We start from the raw sequence: 12,029 nt of genomic DNA, 5'->3' as shown, positions 1-12,029 counted from the left end.
GGAACTCCTTAGATCTATCAAGGAGGGTCTAGGGGGGGATAACCTAAGAGAAAGCAGACGGCCTATAAAAATCTCGTTGCCCACGCTAAGGCCAAATGGGAGGGAAACCAGTGGGAAGAACTCACAAAGGCCTTAGCGATCAAAGATCATCGCCTGTTTTGGAGGATAGTGAGTGGGGGGTCGGGAAGCCTCCAATCAGCAATTGAGCCAAATATCGCTCCAGGGGTGTGGCAGGCACATTTTCAGTCCCTATACAGCTCTGAGCCGGGAGAATTTATTACTGACACCGAGGTTGGCTGGCCTCACTATGAAGGGGATCCAATAACACTGGGCGAGGTCACTGCTGCTATAGCAGGACTTTCCTCGGGAAAGGCGCCGGGATTGGATGGCCTACCCGGGGACCTGTTTAAGCAGGAGCCCATCTTCTGGGCCCCCTACCTTACTGCTCTCTTCAATGGAGTTCTTAGCGGCATGGAAATCCCTAGTACTTGGCTGGGGGCGGAGGTGGTGCCCATTTTCAAAAAGGGTTCACCTCTCCTCCCAGCCAACTACAGACCCATCAGTTTAATTGATGTAGCGCAGAAACTGTTTGGCAGGGTTTTGCTGAATCGGCTCCAGGACTGGGCGGAAGAGGTGGGTGTTCTTAGTCCCTATCAGGCGGGATTTAGGAGGGGAGTTTCCACAGTGGACCAGGTTTTTAGATTGAACATCATCTACTGGAGGGCAGCAATATTCGAGGGCGGCAGTCTCTACACAATTTTTGTGGACTTACGGGCCGCCTTCGACCTGGTGCCCAGAGGGAAACTTTGGAGCATCCTGGCAGAGATGGGCGTTCCCCCGGACATCCTATTAATCTTGCAGAGGCTACACCACAATAACTATGCCCGAGTGAGGTGCGGGAGGTCCGGGGAACTCACTGAAAGATTCCCCGTTGACCGGGGGGTAAGACAGGGTTGTGTGTTGGCACCGACCCTGTTTTGCCTCTTCGTCAATGGGGTAATCGCCCACCTGAATGCCACTGACTATACCGATGCCCCCAAATTGAATGGCAGCAGGGTGCCTGCAATCATGTTTGTAGATGACACCCTGCTGCTATCTAAAACCCCTATGGGGATACAGAGGACCCTAGATTCATTTGTGGCCTTCTACTCTGATAGGGGGTTAGAAATCAATGCGGCCAAAACCAAGTTTATGGTTTTGAATCCGAGCCAAAAACTGCGGCCGAACCCGTTATTAGGAGCAGCGCGGCTCGAGAGAGTCTCCACATTCGAATACCTCGGTGTGACTCTTAATGAAACCATGTCCTGGGGATCCCATCAGAGTAGGGCAAACCTGAAACTGATACAAACTACTGGGGGTATTGCCCGGATGATGAATGGTTCCTCATATCGACCGCTGGGGTCGCTCATCCAGATATACAAGGCCCAGGCTAGGGGAGCGACCATGTACGGGGCGGAACTGTGGGGACATACACCTTGCCGTAGTCTGTCATTAACGGAGAATAATTTCATCAGACAGATAGCCGCGCTTCCGCCCAGTACTCCGCTCCTCCCCTTGAGGCTTGACCTGGGTCTACGACCAATAGCCGAAGAAATAGGTCTGAGACCCATAGCCTTCTGGCGCAGGCTGTGGAGCAGTAACGATCTTGCAGCCTATAGGGCGGAATTGATGGAACTATTGGCACATCCGAAAGCACTTCGGATCCCCTGGTTAAAACACATCCAGAAAGTTTGTATGGAACTGGGGCTCTCTGATTTATGGTCTGACCCTGCCAATGCTGCATTAAATATCTCTAAAAAATCCCTGGCCAATGCATATTATGAACAAAAACGAGCTAGGGTCTTAGACAGCCAGGCTGAAGGGTCATTATCCTCTGTATTTGTACAAAGTAAGGACCTATATAGGTTTGAGGGGGTTTTGGACATCATTTCCCCAGTGCTTGCCAGAAAGCTGTTTCTCCAATGGAGATACGGCACATTGCCCTTTCGGTCTTTCACCAGTTCCTGGTCATTACCTCCTTCCACCAAGCAGTGTCCGGCCTGTGATGCCATGGAGGAAACTGATTTACACGTGGCCCTTTTTTGTCCAGCTTATAGGGCTGCGAGGAAATATTGGCTTCTTCCACTGATTAGGAACATGGGCTGTAGGGAATATGCCCCAATGTACAGGATTTTAAAATCTGATGTTTCAGGCCCTACTGTGTTTGCGATGGCAAAATTTTTTACCAATGTCTGGCACACCCGCAATCGTATTTTAAAGATGCTGGGTTCCTTTTAAATTTTAAGATTTAGAGTTTTAAGGTTTTTTAATAATATGTAATTCCAATGTTTTATATTGTAATGTGCTGATCTATTGTGTTTGTTTATGTGCATGTTATCTTTTATGGCCAAATGGCCGAAATAAAGATTGGAATGATGATGATGAATTTAGGTAAATAAACTACTGCAAGCAAACTCGCTCACAAATGTGCACAAACAAACATGCACACAAACATAAAAACACAAGCACACACTCACACAGATACACATGCACTCACACAAGCACACCCAAACACCCTGGTGCGATTCACATTTCGGTTTCAAATCAAATTACAGTTAATGAGGTAATACTACACTTTGTTCCACACACAAATATAACCAGGTAAAATCTAGCAGAATGGCTCAGAAATGGGAAAACATGTTGTATTACCATGTTAATCCTACTTCTAAGGTGTGGAACTCAGAATCCCGAGGTAATACCACACTCATCCCGCATTCGGCAGTATACGTTTTACTATGTAAAGACATATCTCCGAAAATAAGAGCCATCTCATAATTCCAGGACAGTATTTTGTTGCAAAATGTTTTTGTAAATTCAGCTTTGACGACACCACAAAGTTCTACCGCCAAAACAACGACTCAAAAGTGTTATTTTCTTTCCCTTTTTGTTCTACGCTGTCAGTGGCACATTGCTTCGAGGATCCAATATGAAAGGAGTGCTAAACTATGGATTTTTTAAAAATAAAATTGATAGCTAGCTTTAGATTTCATCCCTATTAGGCTAACCCTCTGAATATAAGACTTGTATTTCAAACATAATTCTGTTATTCAAATGGGAGAAGAGTTTGATAGCTATGCTAATCACTTTTATCTGGGAAAACATAACTAATAGCTTGGTTTAGATTTGCCTACATTTATGAGCATAATTTTAGCACATAATTTTATTGCACAATAAAACATAATACTGCATTAGTCCGTTCTTTAAAAAAGATACCTTGGAGTGATTTGCACTTAAACTCCCTCCCCCATTAAAATTAGAGAACCGTTTGGAAATGTTGACCTGTTTGAAATAATAAAAAAGATTCTCATGTAAAATAAATTAATTGTGTAAGGCAAATTCATGTATACATAATATTTGGGGAATAAGCCTAAAATGTACTGCATAATTCATTACACCATTGATTGCTAAAGATTGTATTTAGTCAGTCATTCTTAGGGATAAATTTGATTGAATGAGGATAATTTGCCATCCCCTTCAAGAAAACGACATCTAAAAATAAAACAAAAGAAATAAAACATCCTTATAGCTGCATGCATTACCAAATTCTGTGGAATAAAATGCAAATATTTTCACATACCACTGATGAGGAATGATTGGGCCTTTATTAAAAAGGTTTTTGTGAGATTGAGTTAAGGACACACTTAGCAGAAAAGTAAATGAGGCTCTATTGTGTCGCTTTTCTCTTTCCTACATGAAACGTTAACAGTGCAACTGTGATTGAAATACGCGCAGAGGCCTAAAACGAAATGCAAATAACAACAGTGAAGCGATTTTATTTACTGGATTTTGGAATCAAGCAAGATAACTGAACCTACAGCAAGTGAAAGAGCAGATATGTTGGATGAACCGTTCCAAGCAAACAATATGCGATATAAAGGGGCAGATTTACAAGCCCCTTGCAATGTCTTTAAGACACTGTTGCGTCACTTCTGTGATGCAGCGTCATAGTAAAATATGCGCCACTATGTGACATATTTACAACGTTATGCAACTAGTGAGATGCGTCACGTTGTACAGCTCTGCGCTACATTATACCTGCGTCAGGTATAATGTATGCATGGTGAGTCACTTTTAGGACACCACTGTGTCAAAACCTTACACCTGCTTTAAGCAGGCGTAAGGCGTGACGCAGCATGTTATGAATAGGCATTCCTAACCATTGCTGGAGTTGCGTCGTGCTTGCAACACGACTCCAGCAACGTGCTGGCTTTACGTCAGAAGATGAATCACCCATCTTTCCATCCTTGCGCCACAGTGCGCTGTATTGTAAATGCCGCTCATCCATGGTGGCACAAGGCTATTTTTCTTTGACGCAAAATATCTTGCGGAGCTCTGCCAATATGCAGAGATGCGCCAGTTATTGTAAATCAGTCCCAAAGTTGTTTAGTAAATAGTCGCACATACACATACGTTTATGGGACGTGTCTCCGAATATGAGAATATGGGTTTGCTCCACAGGATATGGAAAGTGAGAGGACAGGGGAACACATTTTGCGACTAAAGAGAACTACTTGATGTTAGTTAAAGTGGCTACCCGGTGAATGATGTCACAGTAAGTCTTAGTTTCAACAAGTGGTCATCAAACAAAGAGACGTTCCAGAACTGTTACTGATGGTGATTGTTGAATTTAACTTGTTTTACAATCTCACCTGGTTAGCATGTGCAGGTAAACTGTTTCCATATGCAACGCATAATCACACCTTTTACAGAATTGAGCCTATTTATCTTCCTCTTGTAGACTGACTAATCAAAGAAGTAAAACACATGATGGTGATGGACTACTTATAGCCTTGTACGCTGAGTTCTTCCTGTACAGATATTTTGTTTTTATTGGAAAAGACCTGATCCTATTGCATTTTTTCTCATTGGACTTGGTGTGTGTGTGTTTGGTGTGCCTTCAGTGAATTCCAATATGCCATGGAGTGATTTGCACAGTATAGGCTTGTTAAAGCAATTGTTGAACTTTTTTCAAGTTCATTTCACTTTTGAGCAGACCATTGTTTTGGATTTGGTGATAGCCAAGAACTTTTCCCTTTAATAAAATTACATATAAAATACATACTTGTAGGAAACTTATGGTCAGAAGTCTTCATAGATTGATCCCACAGCATGACGCCACAGTGCTTCGAGACCCTCATGGGTGAGGCAGCTACAGTATACAAATCCTGATTGATTGATTGACTTTGTCATTCATCATTTTCAACTGCCTACTATAGCATTTAGAATGGGGCACTGTAGTTAGCTCACTCCAGCTATAGACCATCTTCACTTTAAGTAATGGCATTCTGCGCTTTCACAGGAGTCACATCTGCACACAGAGTAGTATTCCTTTAAGTACCAGGGATCACATAAAATGTGAAAATCCAGTCAAGTGAGTGGATTTTTTAATTTCTATCAACTGAACCATATGAAACACGGGGGTGATCTACAAAAACACAATATATGGCGTACTAGGCCCTTACATAGTATTTATTTTTATGTAGTTTCACAGGAATGGTCTAACTCTACTACCAAAGTTGCATCACTAAAGCCATATGATTGTATTGATTTATAACTCTTTGTTTCACCTCTTTGCATGTGATAAAGTGGGCAAAGCCGTACTGATATCATTGTATCTTTCGGCGGCCTTTGATACCGTCCCTCATGACCAACTCCTGTTGAGACTCCAGGAGACCAGGTTCGGGGGGATGGTTCTCAAGTGGTTTGCGTCTTTTCTGTCGAACCGCCAACAAACAGTCTGGGCTTCACCTTTTTCGGCTTCTATTCCCCCATTAAAAGTGGGAGTCCCTCAGGGCTCTGTTCTCAGCCCTACACTGTTTAATATTTACATGTACCCCTTAGTGAATCTGACTGAGTTGCATGGAGCCGAAATAGTGTTGTAGGGAGCTTTCATAGCCCAGCAGCGACTGTGTTTGTGGCAGACCGGTCATTCTGGGCAATACTGCTTCACCTGAGTATAAATGCCCGGCCAATAGAATCTGTTGAGTGTTGTTTCCCGTTCTCCACTAAAGATCCCTCTCGCAGGGCACATGAGGGATTGCAGCACCGACCCCACAATGAGATAAGCCCGATGATAAAGCATGACACCTTCACGGGTGTGTGAGGGCACTACCTTCCAATGAGGAAGACCCCATCCCTATTGCTATTATCCAACCTAATGTACACTTTCTTAGAAACAGTTACCCACCTAGTATTTTCATACTTCGTCTTGGGAGCAAGGGTTCTAAACCTTTTAATAGCTCCCTGTCCCCCCCTTTTGTGATTGATATTGAAGTATAAGGATCTAACCATGCTAATGTCCATTGGATCCACCTGCTGGGGACAATAACATGCGATGTGTCTGATCCCCCCACAGTGGAAGCACTGTGGACCAGGCAGTAATGGTCAGAACCCAGTCTGGGGGGTACAGGGGCACCCCTCAGGTTTCCGGGTTACAATCAAGTCAAGTCAAGTCAAAAGAAGTCTTTATTCGATTATTCATCTTAAAAGACATGCTACACATCCAACAATAATTCTTCATTTCTAGAGTGCACTGTTATTTGTTTTAAAAAAAATAACTTAATGTGAAGTTAAAAACATGAACTAAGACAGAATTAAATCATTTATATACGACTTCATTTACATAATTAAAAATAATACATGATAAGAAAAACACAGTTAATATAAAATGACCCAATCTAGTTGGAGCCTTATAGCTAAATTAGATGGAACCTTAAAGCGAGTTAATCATCCGTGAGCGTAGAATCCATGCCCAACCTAGGTATTTTGCAACCCCTATTACTATTAGGGGCGATAGATCAGATTTTAGGATTCTGCAGGCTGTAGATGCTGAACGCGTGCCCAGACTTCTACATAGTGGACAACATACAGGGGGCAAACAAAAAGAAAGTGACACACACTTTCATCCTGCCTAATACATTGTGGACAGTGCTCAGGCCCTCCCTTACCCCATGATGAAGTTAAACACCTCAATGGTAACGAGCCAACTCTCAGTTGATGGAAAAGTTTGCGATCCAGGGGCTTGGTGATGACATCTCAGTACTTTTCAAAGGAAGAGACATCCTTCAAAAGAACAAATGTCGTTGTTAGGGAACTTCCTGTCAGTTCTGAGTGTTTTTTACCAACAACCCATTCCCAGTATAGGTTTCTCAGCTCCTTTTTGGGTGGAAAGGTGGCAGAGTCAGAGTTGTACCATAGTTCACCAAGTCCCATGGCGCAAAGAGTGGATCTTACCCCTTTGAACCATCCTATTTTATCAGATCCCAGGAAATCCCTTACCTCTAGACATGCTTTGGCGTAGAGCAGCAGCTCAGGTGTAGTCCACATACGCCGCCAAAATGCTAGGGGTCTGAATCTCGCTAGGTCTTCCACTGGTTGGCACCCTAGATCATACAAAAGCGGGATGCGCGGAGATGATTTCAGCAGTCCAACCGCCGTCCTAAGGAATTTGTTTTGGGCCACCTTTAGGGGATCAAGGTTACTGAAGCCCCAGAGCTCTGCTCCATACAGAACTGAGTGCAACATTTTTGTGCCGTAGATTTTCATGAGCGGGGACATTGGCCGAGTATAAGAAGTTTTATGTTCTTTGAGGAGTGCTCCTCCTATTTGCGCATGCTTTAATGCCAAGAGCTCGACTTGCGGTTACCAACTAAGGTTTTCACTAAAAGTGACACCCAAGTATGTGAATAACATAGTCTGCTCAAGGGTGGTACCACCCATTTTGACCCTGGCAGCAGTTGGAAATGTTCCTCTCAGCACCATAAACTTTGTTTTGGAAATGTTAACCTCCAGCTCATGTTCGCGGCAAAACAACTCAAATCTTGACTGGGCCCGCTGGAGACCCTGCCTCGTCTTGGATATTATCAGGGTGTCGTCCGCGAACATGAGCAGAGGTACTTTCATCCCCGCCAGTGTGGGAGCATCCGTAGGGTGGTTCACAAAATAGTTGGTGACCCCATTAATAAATAAAGGAAACAAAGTAAGGGCCAAAACACACCCTTGTCTAACACCTTTAGAGACAGAAAATCTGTCCGTAACCTCCCCGGGCTTGCCCCAATGTACTTGAGCAAAGGTGTGGGCATGTAAGTTCACTAAAAGTCGCACCAAAGCAGCGGGCATTCCCAGTTTCAATAGGCATTCCCACAGCTTGGACCTAGGTACTAGGTCGAATGCGGACCTTAGGTCCACAAAGGCTGCGTATAGCTTGGCCTTCCCAAAAACAACAGTCTTCCAATATAGGAGCACAAAACGGAATGCTTGGTCGAGAGTGCTCACATGGGACCGGAAGCCCACCTGCAGAGGTGTGAGGATATCGAAGTCATGAATCCATTCCTGAATCCTACCTAGTACGAGGCGGGCTGTTATTTTTTGCACCGCGTCGATAAGGCTGATCGGTCGGTAGTTTGAGGGAACCGAGCGATCGCCTTTTTTATAAATTGGTAGGATTTCTGCCCCGTACCACGAGTCTGGGACCTCTGCTCCCGACGCAAGCGCATTTGCCAAATGGCAGATATACGGGGCCCAGAGATCCTGACCCTGCAGAAATACATCAGCAGGAATACAATCGGGGCCAGGTGCTTTTCCTCTCGGGATTGAAGTCATAATCTTTCTAACCTCAGTAATAGAAAACATGAGTGGTTCCTCAGAGACTGAACGAGGGAGGTCAGCTAAAACAACGTTATTACTCCTGCATTGTTCCTCAAAAAAGCTTACCCACTGTTGTTGGCCAACATGTGCTGGGCTAGGGTGATCCTCCTGGCTTTCCCCCCATTTTAGGAGGTGCCAAAACTGTTGCATGTTTCGATGGCCACATGCTTCAGTCAAGGTTACCCACCAATCCTCATCCCAATTAGATTTAGCGTTATATTTAGCTTCATTGTAAGCTTTTCTACAGGACCTAACACGGGCATGGTTTTTAGATTTGATAGCGAAAAACATGTCCCCTTGTGTCCGTCGACACTCATCATCAAACCATGTAACCACTCTATGCTTCATCTTCCTGGTCTGTTTTGGGATAGTCTTGATAAACAGCTTTTTAAGGCCCCGAAACAACTCAGTATGTATACTTGTGAGATTTGCATTAATCTCGTCCTGCGACCCGCAATTATTCAAAAGCTCCAGGGAACTGGACACTAAAGTTCTGATCTCCTTTCTCGCCCCTTCATCCACGGCAATTTTGGGCCAGCGCACCCTTCTCATGTCGTTACTTAAAATAACCTCAGCTGGGACTACGTTTGACTCACAGCTCTTGGACTTTTGAAAGCTAAAGTCCCTTAAAGCCAGTACAAGCGGGTCATGATCACTTTCGGGGCGTTCAATAATTTCCATATCAACAACTGCAACCCACAGCTGTACATCGACTAAGATATAATCGATGCGACTGCTGTGTCTGCCGTTGTTGAATGTGTGCCTACCCTTCCTGTCTGATCTTACCCTGCCATTGGTTGCTCTCAGACCCTGATCTAGGTATAACCCCTTGATAAAAGTGGCAGAGCAAGACCATTTCCCAATCTGTGGTAACTCGAGCTGTGGTATTCCCCACGACATGTCTTCTTCCTCTGTAAGGGAACCATCATCAATGCCCAGTGGCTCGAAGCAAGTGTTAAAATCTCCCAACACGACCTTATACCCCTCTTCAGTCACATTGGAGAGGAAGTCGTCCAGGAGGAGAAGGGTTGGTGAGACCCGTCCACCCTGGAGGCCCCTAACATAAATGTTAACTAAAAGGATATTTAAGCCTTTGGAAGATCTAATCCTTATTATTAGTATGTCTGGACTGTCTATGGCAACTTCTACACCCTCACATTGACGGACCCAAGTTGTTAGCCCTCCTACGGGGCGCCCTTTTAGTCCTTTTGTAGCGGGTTTACTAAAATTTAGAAACCCCACCCGAAACACCGGCAGAAGTGCCCAGGTTTCTTGAAAGGACCAAGCATCCCCTTGATCTATAAAATCCACCCAATCAGGGATACACAAACGGGACTCAAGCCCAGCTATGTTCCAACCTACACACTTAGAGTAGGCGGTGTCCAACAAGTGTGGGATTGTTACCGCGGGCTGGACTAACACAGTATCTGGGGCGGTGAGTGAAATATTATCTAGTGCAGTTGTTGTACCAACGCTATTACAAGGTTCAGAACACTGAGCAAAAGGTAAAACCTCCGAACCCATATCTTCTGAAGCCAGACCCCTCTGTTCCCCTGAATTACATAGGACATTCCCAACAGTGAGTCAATCATTTCCATCAAGATAAGACAATGGAGCATATCTCCCAGCGGAGATCAGAGATTCAACACTTAACAGGTTTGGACGGCCCCGATGATGGATATTGTTAGACCTGGGTACCAAGGGTGACACGTTGATGCAAGTGCGGGCTTTAGGAAAAAAGTCAAAGAGTTCCCACGTTACAATCGGGCCATCACCAACTTGTGGACGCCAGCCTCTAAGAAATGGAATTACGTGGGTACTCCTATAATTAACATTTACCAGATCACATGATATGTCTTTAGTCCTGCGGCCAAGCCACCCCACCCTTCGAACATTTAAGATATGGCCATCTATGGTGGGTGGAAGGGGTCTATTCTTGGAAAGCCAGAAGGCTACTTTATTTTTTGACTCTTGAAAGCCTTCTGTTTTCCCTTGTTTAAGTTCAGGAACCCCCGATAATATGCACACAAAGGGCGCCGCCTCTGGAGGAAGGTCAATTCTGGAATTTTGGTTCACGTTTAACTTAGTAGCAATGGGATCAGGTTTTTTTAGGCTAGAGGGACCTTGATTATCTAAAGGTGTCTGAATTTGTGTGGGCCTCTCTGTTGGTGGACTTCCTACTCGTTGCAATAAAGGTACAGAACTATTTCCATCCTGACGCTCAACAGGGGCTTTATCTGCAGACCTGTCCACTTCTACTGGGGAGAGCTGGGTTTTAACTAAACACATCAGTCTATCAACTTCTGAGGTAAGTGCGTCTATTTTGTGCAGCAAGGGGGAAATAATTTATACCATTTTTCTTTCTAGTTTGGTCTCAAAAGCGCCCAGTATTAATTCAAATTGTTCCATGTTTGTACTACAGCCTACAGCAGTTTGTGGCAATTCAGGTCCCCCATGTTTACCTTTATTTTTGCGAGGGGTTTCCTTACTCTCTAGAGCTTTTCTTGGCTTCCCACCACCCCGTTTGGATGGCATTTTCCTACAGGCCCTGACTGCTCTAGCTGTTTTAGAGCGGATCTCATCTGGCCCGGGTGAACCATCTGGGCTAGCAACAATATCGAGAATTAAATCTATTGGGGGTGGATGTACCTGGACGTCTGTCACTACCATTCCCCTCCTTCCTAAGACAGTGTTAGCCTCAGGGGGGGTAACTGTTGTATCGGGGAGGGAACTAGGGAGCAAAGGCCCTGAAGGGCCAGATTTCCCAAGTGAAGCTCTCCGGTCACTATTAATTTTAGAAACCACTTTTACTAAGTAGTTATCAAGTGTGGTGGTAGTATTTTTACAGTTAGGCATATTTACACAGCGTAGAAAAATGTAAGCCAGGTGAATAACAATACTAAACAACAACTAGCAACCCGATAGAGCACCTCCAAAAGCACAACAAGCCAGACACGCTAGAGGAAAACAGGGAGATAGATTTTAAGCCTTATTAGAGTCTCGCAAAGAGGACTTATGCACAACGGAATCTAAAACAAAAGTGGTATTTACTGTACAGCCAGGGTCCGTTGGCCATTCCAGTCTCTTCAGGCCTCTGAGGGCCACAGAGGGCCCGCCCTTTGCCCGGGCTTCGCCCCGGGCGCTCCCGCGCGCGACTCGCGTTGCGAGAGGCGTTCCTCGCTTTTCTGGCGCCTCCGGGCGCGATGGTGGCGTCAGGGACGCGACTCAGCCGCCGGGGCACCTGGGAGGTGTGGTTCTGACCCCCGGTGTCTGCAGGCGATGTAGGAGGTAGCCGTTCCCCTCACGGCGCTTCCCTAGACCAAGCAGCAGCCGTTGCCCTCACG

This window comes from Lissotriton helveticus, chromosome 3_1 (assembly GCF_964261635.1).
Source record: "Lissotriton helveticus chromosome 3_1, aLisHel1.1, whole genome shotgun sequence".
NCBI lineage: Eukaryota > Metazoa > Chordata > Amphibia > Caudata > Salamandridae > Lissotriton > Lissotriton helveticus.
This window is presented reverse-complemented; position numbering follows the sequence as displayed.